Source organism: Sarcophilus harrisii, chromosome 1 (genome assembly GCF_902635505.1).
Source record: "Sarcophilus harrisii chromosome 1, mSarHar1.11, whole genome shotgun sequence".
Classification (NCBI taxonomy): Eukaryota; Metazoa; Chordata; class Mammalia; order Dasyuromorphia; family Dasyuridae; genus Sarcophilus; species Sarcophilus harrisii.
The window spans coordinates 632,038,271-632,060,542 of record NC_045426.1 but is presented as its reverse complement, the minus strand read 5'-3'; positions in this window follow the sequence as shown (position 1 = coordinate 632,060,542).

The following is a 22,272-nucleotide window of genomic DNA, read 5'->3' as shown; positions in this document are numbered from 1 at the left end:
TGTGGTCACACACTTTGTAAGTGGCAGAACCAATGTCTCTGAACTCTGAGTCCAGCATTCTTTTTAACACTGTGCGTGGAAAATTCTCTGTTTTATACTTTCTTCAACTTTTAATATTCTAAGAGTACAACATTCTGAAGCCAGTTATGGGAGCATTAGAAAATTGTTAAATTTGTTAAAATTATTTAAAATTATAGAATAGTTAGAGATAAAAGGAGGGCTAGAAGTACATATGTTGCACAGACAACCATGAACCTGCCTACCTATGCCAACATGTGCAGATAGACGCAAAGATTGACCTCAGGTTGCCATGCTGGTGGTGATGGGATTTTGGAGAGATTAATTAGGCATCATGGAGTTTCTGATTAATCAGTACAGGAGTTGGGCTTTGCGTATGGACTCCTCTCTTTCTACTCTCTCTTTACTGGTGACAGAATCAGCTCCTATGGGTTTAATTATCAACTCTGTGCTGATGACTCCCAGATCTATAAACCTAGTTCTAGTCTCTCTGATGTTATCAATTGCTTATTGGACATTTCAAATTGGGTATCCTATCCAAATAAAAGTCATTATTCCCCATTTCCCCAGGCCCATTCTTCTAAATTGCCTTGTTTTTGTCAAAAGTACCACTGTCTCCCAGGTTCATAATCACGGCATCACCCTCAGTTCAACACTTCATCCAACCAGTTGTTTATAGCTTTTCTCCTTCCACAACATCTTCTTGATCCTTCTTTTTTCCTCTCACAGCTAACACTTTAGGGATCTTATCGTCTCTTGACTACATGTAATGTCTTCTAAATTGTCTTTCTGCTTCAAATCTCTCTCTACTCCAATCCATTCTATTTACCATCAAAGTGATTTTCATTAAGCAAAGATCTGACCATGTCACTCCCCCTCCTCAAATATATTCTCATGGTTTATTGTCTCTAAAATCAAATATAAACATTTGTTAGAGTAACTCAAGATGGTAAAGGAATTTAAAAGACCTGTTAATCTAATTTGCATTACTCTCCCTCCTGAAATCTATAATTCAGCGAAAGAGGTTTTTGCTCCATCCTTCACCCATCCACCACATTCTAACTCCCATCTCTAGATGTTGTATCTTTTGTGCACTATGCTTGGAATACAATCCTTCCCTACTTCAATGGAATTCTTTTTCCTCCAAAATTCAGCTCTATCTTCTGCATCAAGCCAATCTTTATCTGCTCAACTACTAATGTTCTATCTTTTAGGCTATCTTAAATTATAAACCGCCATATGGTTCAATGAATAACATGCTGACCCTAGAGTCAGGAAAACGAATTCAAATGTACCTTCAGCTACTTAATAGTTGTGTGATTCTGAGCAAGTCATGTAACCCATGTCTGTCTTACCTTCGTCATCATAGAAAGGAAGATAAAACCACCTATCTCCCAGAGTTGTTGTAAGGGTATTATGTTGGTTCAGCTTACCCACAATATTTGTAAAGTGCTTTTCTTTTTAAAATATTTATTTATTAACATTAATTTTTTTAAAAATTAAGTTTCAAATTCCTTTTTTCCTCCATATATTGGGAAGGCCAGCAATATGACATCAATATATGATATAATTATCATGAAAAATGTATTTCCATATTAATCTTATTGTAAAACATAAGAAAATTAGGAGAAACAAAGAGAGTGAAAAAAGTATCCTTCACTTTACACTCAGAATTTATCAATTTTCTCTCTGGAAGTGCGTAGTTTTTTCATGATGGGTCCTTTGAAATTGTCTTAGATCTTTGTTCGTATCAGAGGAGGTAAGACTTTCATAGTTGGTTATCGTTACACTGTTGCCTTCATTATTTACAATGTTCTTGTTCTGCTCATACCACTTTGTTATTATTGCTGTCATTCAATTGTTTAATTCTCTGTGCCCTCTTCAAGCATGCTGTCCATGGTATTTTGTCAGATCTGTGGATAAGAGAATACTACAGTGGTTTGCCATTGCCTTCTCCAGTGAATTAAGGCAAACAGAAGTTAAATAACTTGCGTGTGAGGTAAGATTTGAACTCAGGTTTTCCTGACTCCAGGCCAGGTACTTTATCCACTGAGCCATATGGCTGCTTCTTTCACTTCATTTTGCATCAGTTCAATATATCTTCTTAGGTTTTTCTGAAACTAACATATCCATCATTTATTTTTTTTCTGAAGCAATTGGGGTTAAGTGATTTGCCTAGGGAAAGCTTGGAAGTGTTAAGTGTCTGAGGCCAGATTTGAACTCAGGTTCTCCTGACTACAGTGTTGGTACTCTATCTACTGCATCAATTAGCTGCCCCCTGCCCATTGTTTCTAAGAACACAAAAATATTCCCTTACATTAATATATCACTTCTTGTTTAACCATTCCCCACTGAATGGGCATTCCTCAATTTCTAATTCTTTGCCATCATAAAAAAGAGCTGATATAAATATTTTTTTCTAGAATAATTGCTCTTCTCTTTTCTTTGATTTCTTGGGCTACAGAACTAACAATGATATTTCTAGGTCAAAGGATATGCACTCTTTTATAGTATTTTGGGCAAAGTTCTAAATTGTTCTCCAGAATGGTTGGATGATTTCACAAGTCCACCAAAAATTTATTAGTATACCTGTTTTCCCACACTCCTTCTAGCATTTTTTCTCTTCCTTTTCTGTCATGTTCACTAATCTGATAGATATGAGGAGGTACTGCAATCATTTTAAAATTCATTTTTCTAATCAATAATAATTCAGCACATTTTAATGTGATTATTGATAATTGATTTCTTTTTCTGAAAACTGAATGTTTATATTCTTTGACCATTTATCAATCAGGAACTAGCTCATTTTTTAAAAATAAATTTGACTCAATTCTCTTGTATATTTGAAAAAAAGGAGGCCTTTATCAGAGAAACTTACTATAAAAATCTTTTCCCTTGCTTTCCTTCTTATTTTGACTGTATTGGTTTTGTTTGTGCAAAAACTCTTTTATTTAATGTAATCAAAATTATTCATTTTATTTCTCATGATCTTCTCTTGTTTGGTCACAAATTCTCTTATCCACAGATAAGATACATTTTCTTTTGCTCCCCCAAATTATCAATAATATCATCTTTTATGTCCAAATAATTTTGACTTTTATTTTGATATATAGTGTATTATATATTATATATAATGTATATATTATATATAGTGTACACCCAGTTTCTATCAGATTACTTTCCAATTTCCCCAGAAATTTTTGTCAAATTGTGAATTCTGACCTCTAAAACTTAGATCTTTGGGTTTCTCAAACAGTAGATTATAATTATATAGTTACTATTGTATATTATAAATCTGATCTATTTCACTGACCCAACATTCTATTTCTTAGAGATTATTTGGATAATTACTACTTTGTAATATCATTTGAAATCTGGTACTGCTAAGATACCTTCCTTTATCTTATTATTATTAATTTTGCATTGGAATTCTCTATTTATTCTTCACCTTTTTTTCTTCAAGATAAAATTTATTATTATCTTTCTAACTTTAAAATAATTCTTTGGTAGTTTGATATGGCACTGAATAGATACATTTATGTAGAATTGTCTTGTTTATTATATTGGTTCAGCTTACCCACAAACATTAATATTTCTCCAATTGTTTGAATCGATCTTTAAGAAGTGTTTGGTAATTATGTTCATATAGTTTTTTGGTTTGTCTTGGCGAGTAGACTCCCAGGTATTTTATATCATTTGCAGTTATTTTAAATAGAATTTCTCTTTTTTCTCTCTTCCTGCTGTTTTTTTTTTTTGTAATATATAGAAATGCTGATGATTGATTTATGTGGGTTTATTTTATATCCTGTAATTTTGCTAAGGTTGTTAATTGTTTCAACTGTTTTGGTCAGTTCTCTAGGGTTTTTTTTAAGTATACCATCACATCATGCATAAAAAATTGATAGTTTTGTTCCTCCATGTCTATTTTTATTTCTTCAATTCTTTTCTTATCTTATTGCTATAGGTAGCATTTCTAGTACAATATTGAATAATAGTAATGATAATGGGCATCCTTGTTTTGCCCCTAATCTACTGGGAAGCCTTCAAATTTATTCCTATTAAAAATAATGCTTACTTTTGGCTTTGTATAGACTCTTATTTATGATAGACTTCAGGTATTTTTATACTTTCTAGTGTTTTTTTTTAAATTAGAATTATCCTTGTATTTTGTCACAAGCTTTTTCTGAATCTATTGAGAATATCATTTGATTTTTATTGTTTTTGTAATTGACATGGTCAATTATATTTATAGTTTCCTAGTATTAAATCAGTCTTACATTCCTGGTATAAATCCCAACTGATCTTTGGGATCCTTATGATCCCAAAGATATGGTCTTTGTGATATATTGCTGAAATCTCCTTGCTAGCATTTATTTATTTATTTTTGCATCAATAATCATTAGGGAAATTGGCCTAGAATTTTCTTTCTTTGCTTTTACTCTCCTTGGTTTAGGTACTAAAACCATATTTATGTCATATAAGGAATTTGGTAGGACTCATTCTTTACCTATTTTTCCAAATAGTTTATATAATATTGGGATTAATTATTCCTTAAATGTAAATCCATCTGAACATGGGGATTTTTTCTTAGGGAACTTATTTATGGCTAAGTTTATTTCTTTTTCTAAGACAGGATTAATTAACCTTTCTCCTTCCTTTTCTGTTTATCTGGGCAATTAAATTTTTATAAATGTCCATCCATTTTACTTAACTTGTTTACTGTCTTAAAACTGGACAAAAGAACTCTTACTAATTGCTTTAATTTCATCTTCATTGGTGGTGGAGTCTTTTCATTTTTGATAGTGGTAATTTGGTTGTCTTTCTTTTTTAAATCAGATTAGTCAATGGTTTATCTATTTCATTGGATTTTTCACAAAACTATGCCCTAGTTTTATTTATTAGTTCAATGATTTTTTTTTAACTACTAATTTTATTAATCTCTTCTTTGATTTTTCAGAATTTCCATTTGGTGTTTCATTGGAGATTTTTAATTCGTTCTTTTTTCTATTTTTTTTAAGTTGAATGCTCAATTCATTGATCTGATCTTTCTCTCTTTTTCATGTGTGTATTGAAAGATAGGCATTTTTCCTTAAGTACTAGTTTGATTGTATCCCACAAACTATAGAATATTATTTCAATGTCATTATTTTTAATGAAATTGATTATTTTTATTATTTATCTTTGATTCATTTGTTCTTTAGGATTAGATGAGTTTCTATTTAATTTTTTAATCTGTTTTCATGTTCCTTTTTAATGCATTATCGTTTCAAAAGGGTGCATTTAATATTTTTGCTTTTTTTGGATTTGGTTGTGAGATTATTAATGTCTTAATACAGGGTTAATTTTTGTAGAGTTGACATGTACAGCTGAGAAAAACGATCCTTTTTATCCCTTTAGTTTTCTCCAGAGGTCTATCATATCTACCTCTACTAAGATTTTATTCATCTCTTTACTTTCTTATTTATTTTGTAATTAGATCAATCTATCTTTGAGAGGATTGACATCCCCTATTAGTATAATTTTCCTGCCTATTTTCTTCTGTAACCAAATTAGCTTTTCCTTCAAGAATCTGGATGCTATTCTATTTGGTGTACATATATTTAGTATTACTATTACTTCAATGTCTATAGCACCTTTTAGCAAGGTGTAGTTCCCCTGATTTAGCTCTTCTACTTAGATCTATTATTTTGCTTTTGCTTTGTCTGAGATGAAAATTTTTACCCTTGGCTTTTTAATTTCATTTGAAGTATAACATAATGTCATGTGTATATGTATAACATATAACATGTTATAATAGATTTTGCTCCAAACCCATATTTTAACTCTGTGTGTACCTTTCTTTTTCAAGTGTAAATAATTGTTGGATTTTGGTTTATAATCCATTCTGCTGTCCACGTCATTTTTATGAATGAGTTTATATCCTCTTCACATTCAGAGTTATAATGTCCCTTCATCCTGTTTTCTTCTGCTTATTCTTCTGTGTGTCTGCTTCTGTCTTCTCGTCTGTCTTCTTTCTCTCTCTCTCTGTCTCTCTCTGTATGTGTATGTGTCTACTATTCTTTCTCAAAAGTCTGTTTTGCACTGCCCTCTTTCTTATCACTCTCATGTCTCTTATGCCCTTCCCCTCCTACTTCCTTTTAGGTAAGATAGATTTCTATATCCAACTGACTGTGTGTATATATGTATTCTTTCTTCTTTAAATGAATTAAGATGAGAGTAAGGTACATATGATCCTCCCCTTCACTGCCCTCTCCAGTGTAAAAACTCTTCCTTGGACACATCTTTTCTATGAGGTAATTTTCTCCATCTTTTGCTCTTTCTTTTTTCTCCCAGGTACCCACATTCTTGCCCATTAACTTTTAAAAAGATTATCCCAACATAATCAATTCACTGCCATGTTTTTATTAGTTCTTCTAACTAATCTAATAATAAAGTTCTTCTCATATATAAATGTAAACCTTTAACCTTAAATAAATCCTTATGATTTCTTACTTGTTTACTTTTTTAATGCTTTTCTTGAGTCTTGTGTTTGAATGCCAAATTTTCTATTCAACTCTGATCTTTCCATCAGGAATGGTTGAAAATTCTATATTTGTATATTTCTATTTTTTCTCCTGAAGGATTATGCTCAGTTTTGCTGGATAGGTATTCTTGGTTGTAATACTGGATTTGTAATTCGACCTTATAGAATATCATATTCCAAGTCCTCTACTCCTTTAATGTGGTAGCTTCTAAATCTTGTGTGCTTCTGACTGTGGGCAAAATGGTATTTAAATGGTTTCTTTTTGACTGTCTGAAATTTTCTCTTTGATCTGGGAGCTCTGGAATTTGACTGCAATATTCTTAGGAGTTTTCATTTGGCAATTTCTTTCAGGGGGTGATGGGTAGATTCTTTCAATTCCTCTTTTGCTCTTTTGGCTCTGCTCTTCCAGATATCTATTTGAGGTTTTATTTTAAAATCAAATTGAGGTGTTATTTGGAGGAAAATATTGAGAGAGCTCAGTTGTATTACTTCTGTTCTGCCATTTGGGCTTCTCTCTGTAAAGTGCTTTTCAAACTTTTAAATCATATATAAATCCTATTTGTTACTTTGTATTTCACTATTTTGCATTTATTCTCTTTATATTCATATTGTAAATATCAATATATGTCCTCGTTGTCTCTTCTGTTTTGAACTTTCCCTACGTGCAAAGGAGTTCTTTTTATTGCATTTGTATTTCCACAGTGCTTGGCACATAATAGGTATTTAATAAGTAGTTCCTGATAAATTGATTGAACAAAGCCCCACAAAGCATACAGTACTCACACTTGAAGGGTTCATTGGATATATGTCTGTACCAACTGCCACATAAAAATGTGCTAACATCAATAACACCACAAGTGACTAAAGAAGTGCTATCTTGCTCCAGGATTTGAAATTTTTGCAGTTTTAATATAATTCAAACATAATCCCTCTCTAGAGATGAATGCAAAAACTCATATAGATGTGTATTATCTGTCTTTAAAGACTACAATAATGGCCCTCACACATAGCAGTCTCGATAAATGTTAGTACCATTCTTTCGATATAACGTTTGCAAAGTACTTCATATAGCTTATTTCATTTGATCTTCAAAACAATCTTGCTAGGTAGCATGGGAATTGAATGAATCATACTGACTCCATCTTTTGACTCAATTCTGGATCTAGTTCAGTTCCCTTTCTATTCAATTATGGGTCTAGTTCAATTTCTATCTTGTGAGAAAACTTAATTCAATTATGGGAATTGTGAGAACACTTTAATGCATTGTTTAAATCTACCCTCCGTGGCTGGGAAGTTGCACCACCTCTAACTGTTGCTTAGAATTTCTTAACTAAGAACTTAGGCTATGCTAACCAGAAACCCAGTCAGATCTAAAGTCAGATGCAAGGAGTTTTCTTAAAATTATATACCTCAAACAATCCGTATGTCTTATATGAAACTGACCCTCATATTGGTCACTCAGTTATTGTTTTCATATTCATTTGATTGAATATTTTCTCTTCTAGCACTACAGGAGCACTTTTTGTAGAGACAATGATTGATGTGTGTGAATTAAATGATTAACTTCTAGGAAATAGGGACTTGGGGAATGGCACAACTTTTTTTCCCTCCTGATTTCAGGGAATTTACATCTATTTTTTCTCCCCCTTCCAACTTAGAAAATTCTATAATTAGAAATCAGATTATCTAATTTTACATTCTGGTTAATCATTTTCTTTTAATTAATTGGTCATAATTGATTAATTGTTTTTTAATAGATAAAAATCAGTCTCATTCTATATTCAGGATATTTGGACTGCCTAGGGAGTCCATTGATCTGTTTATTATGCTTGTTTTGCTAATAAATCATATAACTTGGATTGTTTCCTCAGTTATTTCCACCATAATAGCTAGCATTATCACTCCCATTTTCTGGATGAGAAATGACTAGTATCACACATCTAGCAAATGTCAGAGACAGGACTTGAATTCAGGTCTTCAAGATCTGAATTCCATCACTGTGCCACCCAGTTGTCTCTCTCATCCACTCACTTATGATTTCTTTGATCTGTTGTCAGTTGGGTATATATTTTGGGTACATATTTTAAGTTATTTTTCAGGTCCTGGAATTATATTGGGCTATCTGTACTACTATTTCCTACAAATTAATCAACTAAACACATACCCAACCATTTGCTCTAAAAAGAGCACTCCTCTAGTGCTAGAAAAAATATATATCAAAAGAGTTCACATCTATAAAGTGCTATGTAAGCACTGAAGTACTACATATGAGTTATTGTTATCATTATGTAATTAAAGACATGAGTCTTGCCTTCAAAGAGCTTACCATCTACTAAGAGGATAAGAATGAAAATGACTAACAGGCACTTGTAACCTAAGATAATTAGGAGATATTAATTCAGCATCTATTGATCTCTATGAACTAAAGGGATAGTAATCACATACTTAACTAATTTTGACAGACTCAAGTCACCAGGCATATAAGAACTATATCCCCTGGGAAAGAACACTAGCAAATGTGATTTCCAAGTTCCTCTTGATGATCTTCAACAATCCGGGAGAACAGGAAAGTTGCTAAAGGACTTGAGAAAAGACAAATATTCAATTTCTCTTAAAGAAAAGATAGTGAAGCATGAAAATTATAGACCAGTAAACTTAAATTTTCCTGACTTCCATGTTTCTATCAAGATACTTCTGTATTTCTTTCTCTATAAGTGCCAAGATGTGAAACACTTGACTTGTTGACTTGATGGATATCTCATACCAGATCAGTTGCCAAGCCCTACTGATTCTATCTTGATCACATTTTTTTGTATTTGACTACATTCTTTCCACTTACACAACCATCTTAGTTTCAGTTTCCATCACATCTCACATAAGCGAAAGGTCAATTGTCCTCCCTGCTTTGTCTCTCCCATTTCCAATCCCTCTTCCATAGAACTACTAATTGTATTTTATCCTAGATGCAATTGATCTGATTATATCAAACTTCTTTCTCTTCCATTTAAAATACTATCACAGTCTGGTTTCATTATCTTTCCAAAAAGATTGCATATTACTCTCCTTCATATACTTTAGGTTTTAGCCAAACCAACCCATTTGCCAATTCTTCATACATAAGTATTCATCTGTCTCTTAGCATCTGTACAAGCTACTTGGAATATTCTTCCTTCCCACTCCTCCCTATATAGAATACCTTCCAAGAGCTCACAATTCCAAGATGTGTTCCCTGATTTCTTCCACCCACTTTGTGTATAGCTGTTTTCTTATTGTTTATCCCAATGGAATGGAAGCTCCTTGAGGGCAAGGTCTGTTTTTTTTTTCCCATCATTTGACTCAAGCATATAGTAAAAATATATCAAAGCTTATTTTTTGATGAATTGGTTTCTCTAGAGCTCCATAAGATATTACACTTCAGTAAGTAACTTAGGAAAAAAAAATTATCTTTTTCTAGGAGTCAATTGACCTGGGTGCTAGTCTTAACCTTCTTACCAAGCAACCATGGAACCTCATAGAATAATTTGCCTTTCTGAACACTTATTTCATCATCAAAACCTGTCTTGCTCCTGTCCTCATTTTGGTGTGAGTATCAGATAATGTACTTGAAATAGATGATAAGATAGAGTATTACAAAAATGTATAGGTTTTAAAAAGATTCTTTAAGATTTATTCAAATTTAGATCAAAATTAGAATTCCTAGTTTGAGATCTCCAGATAGAATGTGGAAAAGCAAGAATCTGATCTGTTTAGCATTTTTATCTTAAAATTTTACTTTTATTTCTTTTTAAAAAGTTAATTAATTTTCTCTCCCACTTCATTGCAACTTCCCAAAAGGGAGAACAAAAACCTTATAATAAATATGAATTGTCAATCATCAAAACAAATTTCTATTGTCCACAATCACCTTGGAGTTAGCATGCCTCTTCATTGTTATTCTATGGCTGGTGAATGCTTTGATCAAAATTCTTCAGCCTTTCAAAGTTGTTTATTTTTAGCATACTGTTACTGTATAAATTATTCTCCTAGTTCTACTCAGCTTCACTCTGCATCAGTTCACACAAGTCTTTGCAGCTATCATAGGACTTCAGAGGTAAGCTTTATCCAGATAATTGGGGACTTCTTGGGCACCAGACTATAGAAGGTAGTTGGATAGAACATAGCCTACATTTCATGGTCTATTAAACCATAGAATATTATTTTTTTTAAAAGGTCTTAATGATCATCTAGTAAGAAGTCTTTCTTTTAACAGATGAGAAGAGCAAGGCCACACATGTGAAGTCACTCATATAGCTAGTGACTGAGCTGAAACTACAATTCCAGTCTTTCAAATCATGGTCCAATGCCCTTCTCCAGTTTATCAGGACCTGGTGTTAGGCTATGAACACCCTCAGGAGTCATTCTTCCTGCCAGCTAGGGTCATGCACTGTCACTCAGAGATGGCAGTGGGGTGGGAACATTAGTATTCAACTCTTGCTGAGCAGATGGCATGCAGCTCACTGTCTCTGTAATGATGAAGTCCCTGTAGAAGGAGAAAAAAAGAGAAAAGAGAGTGTTTGCTTAGGCTTTGGCTTTGGCCCGTTGCCACGGCAACGCCCCAGCACATTACTAAGAATAGATTTTTGGGGTGGGGCGAGGAGGAAGAGAAATATCAGCCACTTTAAGTCCCATGGTAGGGCCACCTATCTAAGGATGCTCCTGGAAGGAAAAAAAAAAAATCAGAACCCTGGATAAGAAAGGTCCTGACCCCTAATAACTTTCCTTCTTGTTCAAATTCCTAATCTCTTGGCCAAATTCTTATGGATGGGAATTGAACCTGAGGTGAGGAAGACTAGGGATCTATTTTTAAATTACTAATAAAAAGCTGCTCCTTAAGAGGTCTGCAAAATAGATATATATATAAGACCAATAGATTTTCATATGAACCTTAAACCATGTCTCCTAATGCTTGCACTTTGTGTGTGAAGACAGTATGTTAGCACCCTGGATTCTGAGTGAGATCCAAGTTTGATTTGCAAGCCTGCTACTTATTACTTCTACGAATTTGGGCAAATTATTTCCCCTCAACTGGCCTCACTTTCCTTATCTGTAAAACGGGAACAATCTCTGTCATACCTGCCTCTTAAAATCACTTTTAAGATTTAGATTAGATTAGATCAATTAGACTAAAATCACTTTTAAGAGGCAGCTAGTAGAAGAAAGCCTTCTGTATAATCCATTAAAACCTGCATTGATGCTTCATTATGGTAATTGAATAGATGCCCAATTCTCAAAGGCCCTACCCAACAAACTATAATCCAGGATTTATAAGAGGGAAAAGGTTTTAGGAATAGATCCACTAATAGGCTACATTGTGAGTAATTCCAAAGGGGCAGAGAGAACTATGTCCTTTGCTCTACAGGTGTCTCATCCTTTACTTTAAAGAAAATTAGATGCCTTGACCTTGAAGAAAAGAAGTTATAAAAGTCTTTGATATGGAAGAACTACCAAAAACTTCCAATCCTCAAGTCAAAGGGAGGGCTGCCTTGGCATTGTTAGCAACAGCAATTACCAAGTTGCCAAGTTACTAAGAGTCCTTGTTTTTTGTCTTATGACTGGGTCATCTTGGTCAAGTCACTTAATCATATTTGGAGTGGATTGACTTGACTGAAAAATAAGGGCATTGGAGTTGCTGATCTTTGTGCCACCCCCCCAAGTTCTAGAAATAATAATTTCTCTTTACTTAATGAGTTCACTTACCTTGCTTCCCCCTGTACTCTTTGCAGCCAGAAGCTGTGAGAGATTCTTACTTATGACAAGGCAATTTAAAAGAAGAGAGACAATTTTTGTCTTCTTCTTAGTTCAGTCTAGCTGTGTGACTTTAGGCAAGACACATATCCCCTGCTTTCCTAGGAGGCTGCTAGGTGGATAGAGTCTTGAGCCTGGAGTCAAACCTGGCCTCAGACACTTATTAGCAGCTCACGGAACCTCTCTTAATCCAGTGGAGAAAGAAATGGCAAACCACTCCAAGATCCTTGCCAAGAAAACCCCATGAACAGTATGGTCCACGGAGTCACAACTGAACAACATGTTGTGAGTCCCAAGTCTAAATTCTTTTCATAGTATCAGCATATGGTGAACAATCTTGTTGAAATTGTGAGACAAACTTCTTGTGGAACTGTCTGAGTCTTTCTTTGAGCAGACAAAGAAGTCAAACTTTGTTTCTTACAATTCCTGTGTTCAGATTGTTACGGGGCTTCTGGGATCTTGGAGAGCAGTGTATGGGCTCATGGTGTCTTGCTGCACATAAGCCCGATCTTCAGAAAAAGACAGAATCTATTTCTGGGTTCAAATTTTTAGTGCACCAGCACCTTCCAGGCCTTGTGTTCTAGAATCATGACCTTCAAGAAATTGTTTTGACTTCTCTCTTACCACTGGAGTGAGGTTGGCGACAGTACAACTCTTCCTTACAGTTCATGTGCAACTCAAGGCCTTACCTTATTATATCATTGGTTCTCTTTGAGAGGGAAGGATATACAACAACAGCTCATGGTACCTTTTAGGAGATTTTTTTTCATAATGACAGAACTGTGCATAATAGTATTTTCACCTTTTTATTGATGTTGTTTGTTTTTTTTTTCTTGTGTTTTTTCCCCTTTTGATCTGATCTTTCTTGTGCAGCATGAGAAACATGGAAATATGTTTAAAATAATTGCACATGTTTAATCTGTATTTTCTGCTGTCTAGGGGAGGTGGTGGAAGAAAGAAGGGAGAAAAATTTGGAACACAAGGTTTGGTAAAGGTGAATATTGAAAATTATCTTTTCACATATTTTAAAAAAATAAAAAGCTTTTATTTAAAAAAATAGAACAGGACATAGAGAACATTGGTAGTGGAGGAAGAAGACAATTTCTAATACTCTGGTAAGTGTACTTACTGTGGAGACAAAGGATTGAGATTCAAATATTTCCTCTAAAACTAATTGATTGGATCAACTTGAGCAAGACACTTAAGCATTCTGGGCCTCAGTTTTCTTATCTGTAAAATGAGAGAATTTTACTTGATTGTTTTTGTGGTTCCTTCCAATCTAATAAACTGTATGTACCACCTGAACATATCTGCTTGACAAAATGGAGCTGGGAAGCAAAGTTGCATGCCTAGTGCTCTTTGAAAACTAGCAAATCAAAAAAGAAGATAGATTTTAGTCTTGGATGGAGGACTCAGAACTACTTTCTGATTGAACAAATTTGCAACTCTACATACTCGGTAGATAATAAGTTGGCATTGATCTGCAGCAATGTGCCCTACTATTTCCTACCTTCTCTATTCTTTTTGAGAGGAACACTATCTTCCCAGTCTCTCAGACTTGCAGTCTTTGTAGGTCCATCAAAGACCTGCCAAAATTATTATAATTGCTCTGAGGGTCATCCAACTAGCAAAATGTTTCCTGGTCAGTTTATGAGAGGAGTGGGAAAATGCAGAGCATTTGATTCTAGAATTTGAGGCTTCTCATTTTCCTCCTTTAAAAATGATGGCTCCTTACAGGCCTATTATAGCCCTTAAAAAAAAAACAAAGACATATTCCGTAGATTGAATTTTGGATCCAAAAAATTTACCCAGGAGTGAAATAGATTTAAAAAGAAACCACACCCAGAAAATTAAGTTAATTTTGTCCTTAAAATCCAGACCAAAGCTAGACAGAACACAGTCTATAGTGGGTATCGCTGGGTGTTCCAATTTATTCTTCTTCCTGAATTAGGCTGGTCCTTGAAGAAGATACCTAAGTGCTTCTGTAATGCTTTTTCATGCAAGCTATCTAACTTGAGAAGAAAAAAAAATTTTGCTCTATCATTTCCCTCTTCTAATTCGACCAAAGTGTTTCAATTTTTCTTTCCATTCTGAATTAGGAAGGTCCTTGAAGATACCTAACTGCTTCTGTAAAGATTTTTCATGCAGATGTGTAACTTGAGAACAGAAAAAGGAAACACCTGTTTGCTCTATCATCTCCCCATTCCAGTAAACTAGAATGGGTCACCCCATACTTATGTCAGCAAAGTAACCCAGCAAAGGGTTACTTTTTTAAAAAATCACCTTACCTTAGTAAGATAAGTTTCAATCAAATGTATGTATTTTGAAGTTTAAGGAAAAATGCATACAAATGATGTGCTATAGTGAATAAAGAGTTGATTTTGGATTTTGAAGGATATGAGTCAAGCTTTTGGCACTTATGGGACAAGTGATCCTGGATAAATCACTTCTAGTTTTACAAAGTTACCTGAACTCTGACCTTTAAGTTGCTTTAAGTAAAATAGTTGCTAATCAATGCATTAGTGGAAGTAGTTAATGTACTTATACTGACGAACTCACTGGACTATCTCCTCAACATGACCCCATACACACACACATACCCCGGAGACAACATGGGGTTTGATAGAAGTTTTATTTTTTAGTCAGGAAGATTTCAGTCCAAGTCCTGTTATTTTAGATATTCTAATGGTGCTAGTATTGACAAGGCCCTTGACCTCATAGAGCTTCAGGCAACTCTCAGAAATTATAGACAAGGCATCAATTTTCATTAGTATAGGGAGTTCCCACAGTTAATGTCATCATTGATCCTGGCAAGTTATAGATGTACACAATATACATTGACGAACAGACACTTTTTTAATAGCTTTTTATTGACAAGATATATGCATGGGTAATTTTTCAACATTGACCCTTGCAAAAACTTCTGTTCCAACTTTTCCCCTCCTCTTCCCTCCACCCCGTCCCCTAGATGTCAGGTAGTCTCATACATGTTAAACATGTAAAATATATGTTAAATACAATATATGTGTACATATTTGTACAGTTTAAACAGTTTTTTTTAAGAGTGATTTCTTTCGTACTCTCTTTCTCTTGCATTTGATTTCAGACCTCCCCTAAGAGCCAAAGAAAGAAAAATAAGAACTTAAATAAAACCATCCTTCTCAAACAGCAAACACTTACCTCTTCCTTCCTCCTCTACTCATTTCTTAGTGTTCAGTTCCTGTACTTCTCAGCTCTCAGATAATGTATTTTATATTTCTTTCTTTCTCTCTCCTCCCCACCCCCCTTTCCAGGAAGTATAATAGATACCAGTGAAAATGGTCCCATGAAATCTAGGGGAAAGTTTATTTCTTGCTTTGCCCTATCTTTTTAGAGGTATTCTCCCTGCCTCTTCATCTGTTCCTAGTAGTCTAAACCTGGGTACATAGGGGTGCCAGGGCTTCTCAAAGTGTCTGGCATGTAATAGGTTCTTAATAAATATTGATAGGTTGATTGATTTTCCTTTACAAGAACCTTCACCATTCATGTTCATTTCATTCTGCATTTAAGTCGAACAATTTTTAAAACTTCTCTACCCAGATATATAATATGTATTATTTACTCAGCCATATCAGATAATTACTTTGCATGAAAACCTGATTCTTATTTTAAAGAATGATAATTTGCACACTTATTGAAGCAAAATGTCTCCAGTATTATCAAAATTTAATTCTGTATGTTTAATAAATTTATACTTGGGCTGTCAAAGACAGGTCTGTGATACTATAAGTTGTTGGATATAATCCACTGAGATGCATGATTACAAAAGCTGAGAGATTCCTAAGTACACAATGTTTTTGTCCTGTGAGAAGAATCTCCCTAACACCTCTCCTAGGTACTAAAATGTGAGGGAAACCCAAGAACTAACAGCTGGAGGGCAGTCCCTATATTTGTGCTTTTGAAGCACAAAGAACTTTTTTTTAAAGCACTTTCCAAGGTATGTTATAGAATAATAGATTTAAAACTGGAGAGGACCTTAGAAGTCATTTGATCCATCCCTTTCAATGGACAAAAAAGAAACTGAGGCCCAGAGAGTTTAAGAAAGTAATCGGAAGCATGGTCCCATATCCTCCAATTCCAAGTACCACACTCTTCTTCACTGTACAGAGTCTTAAAAATATAAAGGAGATTTTCAATAATTTTTTCATTTGAAAAAGCTGAGATGGGGTATAATAGAGCACTGGACATGGTATTAGGACTGGAATTCATATCCTTTAGCAATTTATTATTTGGGTTACTATAGGCAACTCTCTCTTACTCTCAGTTTCTTCATCTGTAAAATGGAAACAATATTTTTACCTCACAGATTTGTTGTGAAGATCAAATGGGATTATATGTGAGCAGTATTTTTTTCTTCAATAGTATTTTATTTTTCCAAATATAGTTTAACATTAATTTTTGTTAAATTTTGTGCTCCAAATTTTTCTTTCTTCTCTTCCCTCTTTACTCTCTAAGATAACAAGCAATCTGATACAGTTTATACATATACAATACTTTTAAACATTTTCATATTTGTCATGTTATACAAAAAAAATCAGACAAAAAGGGAAAAAAATCACAAGAAAGAAAAAGCAAAAGAGCAAACAAAAAAGATGAAAATACTATGCTATGACTCCCATTCAGTTTCCCTAGTTCTTTCTCTGGATGTAGATGATATTTCCCATCCCAAGTCTATTGAAATTGTCACTACATTTCTGAGAAGAGTTAAGTCTATCATAGTTGATCACATAATCGTACTGTTAGTGTGTACAATGTTTTCCTGGCTTTTCTACTCACTTCATTCAGCTTCAGTTCATGTAAGTCTTTCCAAAATCAGCCTACTCATCATTTCTTATAGAATATCCCATTACATTCATATGCCACAACAGATTTAGCCATTCCTCAATTGATGGGCATCTACTCAATTTCCATTTCCTTGCCACCACAAAAAGAGCTACTACAAACATTTGTACACATGTGACTCCTTTCCCCTCTTGTAAGATTTCTTTGGGATATAGGTGCAGTGGTGTACAATGCTGGATCAAAGGGTATGTACAGTTTTCTATTCCTTTGAGCATAGTTTATGGATAGTATTCATCAAAGCTCCCGGGTGTCATATTAATGTTATATAGAATTCTTATTGCCCCTATTCTTGTGCCTTCTCAGTTCTACCTTCAAATCTCATTTGATTCTTAGAATATTGTTGTGATATAGCTTGGTCAGTTCATATTATCCACCCTTTTACAGAAGGAGAAACAGATGTTCAGACATGTGTCCAACATCACAGAGATAGTGATGCAGTGAGATCTAGGGGAAATCTGGGCATTTTGAATTCAGGTCCAGTATGCCCTACTCTCCACAGCACATCATTTAAAGCATTACTTACATACTCAAGTCTATTTGCCAAGAAAATAGTCAACATGATTGAAACAACAGGGTGAGTGCAGGTATCAAATAGCTCCTAAGTCAAAGAACCTGTAGTAATTTGCTATTTCCTTCTCCAGTTTTAGGTAAGCGGAGTTAAATGACTTGGTCAAAAGCTTAGAAAGAGACTGAGGTCAGATTTGAACTGTTTTTCCTCTAACTCCAGGTCTGGCACTCTCTCCACTGTGCCACCTAGCTCCCTTGGCCCCATCCTACCTTACCAATATTCTTAGACACCATTCCTCTCTATACACTCTATAAGTTCAGCCATAGCAATCTACTAGGTGTTCCTCAAGCAATAATCTATTTCCCATCTTTGTCCCTTGGTACTGAATGTACCCTCACCCCCCACTTTTCCTAGAATGTTCTCCTTCACCTCAACTTCTTATTTAAACAGAATCTTGAAGGAAGTTAGGGAAACTGTCACCTCTGCAGGAAAACTTCCCTATGTCCTCACTTCTAGTGGCTTTCCCCCGGCTTACACACGTGCGTTCTCCCTCTTCCTCTCACCTCCCTCTGCCTCTCCCTCTGTCTCTCTCCACACACACACACACACACACACACACACACACACACCCCTATTCATTTATGGGCAGGGATTGCTTTTGCTTTTTATCTCTAGTGCTTAGGATGGGCCTGGAAGTGCTGTAAACACTTAATAAATGCTTATTGATTAAGGAGTATAATGGGAAGATCAGATTGGAAGTAGACTGACCAGGGAAATTTTTTTTTTCTTAAAAATCATAAGTATTTATTTTCCTTTCCCTCCTACTTATTTATGTTAAGTAACATTTTTTATTATAGCTTTTTAGTTACAAGATATATCCATGGGTAATTTTTCAGCATTGACAATTGCAAAACCTTTTATTCCAATTTTTCCCCTCCTTCACCCCATCCCTTCCCCCAGATAGCAAGTAGACCAATACATAATAAATATGTTAAAGTATATGTTAAATACAAAATATATATATATATATATATCCATACAGTTATTTTGCTGCACAAGAAGAATCAGAATTTGAAATGTACAATTAACCTGTGAAGAAAATCAAAAATCCAGGCAGACAAAAACAGAGGGATTGGAAATGTTATGTAGGGGTTCACACTCATTTCAGGGAAAATTTTCTAGAGGATTTGATTGTCAAGCTAATTCCTTTTGCAATGTCAGGTTAAGATACTTTCTTTTCTTTTTATGACCCACAATTCACTGTTTAGTAACAAAATTCTATGAGTCTGATTCAATTAAGTGTAGAGAAAGTTGTAGAACTGAAAATGGTCTCAGAATTGGAAATACTACAAGACATTGCTTCTACAATTATTGCAATTTAGTGATTCAGTGGATGTAGCTCCACCTGGAGATAGGAAGACCTGTGTTGAATGTTACCTTAAAAAGTTGGGAGTTCACCTTTACATTTGTCAGGTTCAATAATGCAGTGAGGATCAAATATGTTATTTATGAAGTGCTTAGCATATTGCTTCGCACATGGTAGGCAGTCTGTAGTGACTGGTTCCTCCCTCTTTCTTTAAAAGTAGATGGAAATGAGAGGGATCATATACCTTACCTATACCATTTGGCCAAAGGACCATATATGATTGGTATACAACTAGCAATGACTTCAGTATCACTGGATATATTCCAGAAGAATCCTATATATGTATAGCATCCCAGACAGTTCCTTGCAACTCTAAATTTCTATGGTTCAATTAATTTGGCAAATTTTTATTGAACAACTATAGGTCTCCTGAATGAACAACAAATGTTAGAGTCATTTTTCAGTTGCATCTAACTCTTTGTGACCCATTTGAGGTTTTCTTGGCAAAGATACTGTAGAAGGTTGCCATTGCCTTCTCTACCTCATTTTAAAGATGAGGAAACTGAGGAAAACAGGTTTAAGTGACTTGGCCAGGGTCACGCTGCTAGTGCGTGTCTGAGGCCAATTTAGAGCTCACAAAGATGAGAGTCTTCATGACTCCAGACCTGGCACTGAGCCACTTAGCTGCCAAAACCCAATATAGTACCTTGCATAAAAGACAAAAAAATATGAAAAAAGTTCCTTCCCTTAAGGAGCTAAAATTCTATTGGGAATTAAAAATCACACTAAAGAATGGTTTTGAGGGCAGTTATATGATCAGCATGCTAAGGGAACTCCAAACTATATCCTATGTTAACTGATCAAAGGAACTAGAGATATTTCTAACAGTGTCAAGCTTGATTTGGGTATCTAAGTCTGAGCCCAAGTTCACTAATTGATACCAAAGCTGAATAACCACAGATTAAACCACTAGTGTCTTCTCTCACAAAATCCCCTTATATTCTATTTTGTATATGTCGATTATATGTTTTTATATATTCATGTTATTTCTACCAGTTGAACTTCTATTTGTCCATGCTTCTCAAAGAGAAAACATGATATCAAAAAGTTGATGCCATTGATGTCTTTGAGTTACAGCACCACATGATAAAATTGATGTAGACACACAAAATGTTGAGACTCAGGAGAGCAATTGGCACTAAATGTTAGGGTTTGGGTATATGAAGAATTCACAGTGGCCTCTTTGGCAAAAGGTAGGTTTATGAGAAAAGGTTATAAAGAAAAAATAGAAGAGGTTATAGACAAAATGAAGAGTAAAATAGACACCAGGAATGTAAATATGAAATAGAGTGGGAGAGCATAATAGTTAGACACCACAAGGCATGATGGAGAGGATGGGGAGGAAATCACTATGAGGCAGAACACTGTACTGGGCTAACTTAAAAGGATTCAGCAGAGATAGTATGGGCTATGGACAGATTTATGGGGGAAATTTAACCACAGGGGTTTGACATAACATGGCTTTCTGATTAGATACAGTAAGGTGGGATTACCCATGACGTCCTCTGTGGGACTGTAAGGTTGAGCTGATCCCCATAAGTGTCCTTCCCTGTTTACCTCAGGGAATAATTTTATTAGTTCTTCACGTTTTCTCTGCCAACACCCCCTAGTGATCCAGGTCTTTATCACCATGATATGTAAGTGAATTGGATTTGAGTGAGGGAGGGCTATGCAAGGTCACTTGTCTCATTTTCCCCTCCAGAGGCATCTGGGTCCAGTGGTTAGATATAGATCAGGATGACTGGATGCAGTGGGACAGCTTGGTGTTATTTTTAATTAAAGCATTTTCTTTTCAAAATATGTACATGGATAATTTAACATTTACCCCTACAAAACCCTGTGTTCTAATTTTTCCTTCCCTCCCTCCTCCCCCACTTCCCAGGTGACAAGTGATCCAATATATGTTAAACATGTGTAATTCTTCTATACATATTTCTACAACTATCATGCTGCACAAGAAAAATCAGATCAAAAAGGAAAAAAGTGAGAAAGAAAATAAAATGTAAGCAAACAACAACAAAAAGAGTGAAAATACCATGTTGGGTCTCCATTCAGTTACTACTGTCCTGTTTCTGGGTGCATATGGCTTTCTTCATTATCAGGCCATGGGAATTGGTCTGAATCATCTCATTGTTGAAGAGAGCCATGTCCATCAGAATTAATCATTGTATAATCTTGTTGTTGCTGTGTATAATGATCTCCTGGTTCTGCTCATTTCACTCAGCATCAGTTCCTGTAGGTCTCTCTGAAATCATTCTGCTGATCATTTCTTACAAAATAATAATGTTCCATAACATTCATATACCACAATTTATTCAGCCATTCTCCAGCTGAGGGGCATCCACTCAGTTTCCATTTTCTAACCACTATGCAAAGGGCTGCTACAAACACTTCTGCACATGCAGATTCCTTTCCCTCCTTTATGATCTCTTTAGGATACAAGGCCAGTAAAAATATTGATGGATCAAAGGGTAAGCACAGTTTAATAGCCCTTTGGGCATAGTTCCAAATTGCTCTCCAGAATGGTTAAATTAGTTAACAACTCCACCAACAATGTATTAGTGTCCCAACTTTCCCACATTCCCTCCAACATTCATCATTATCTTTTCCTGTCATCTTAGCCAATCTAAGAGATATGTACTAGTTCCTCAGAGTTGTCTTAATTTGCACTTCTCTGATCAATTATGATTTAGAGTGCTTTTTCATATGACTAGAAATGGTTTTAATTTCTTCATCTGAAAATTGACTATTCATATCCTTTGACCATTCATCAACTGGGAAAATGGCTTGAATTCTAATCTTGTCTGTGTTAATTTTGTTTGTACAAAAACTTTTAAACTTAATATAATCAAAACTATTCATTTTGGATTCAATAATGCAGAGAATGGCTGAATAAGTTATGGTATATGAATGTTATGAAATATTATTGTTCTATAAGAAACGATCAGTAGTAGGATTTCAGAAAGGCCTGAAGGGACTTCCATGAACTGATGCTAAGTAAAGTGAGTAGAACCAAAAGAACGTTGTACATAGCTACAACAAGTGACTCATTTCAACAGGGAGATGATTCAGGCCATTTTTAATGGTCTTGTAATGGAAAGAGTCATCTATACCAAGAGAGGACTGTGGGGA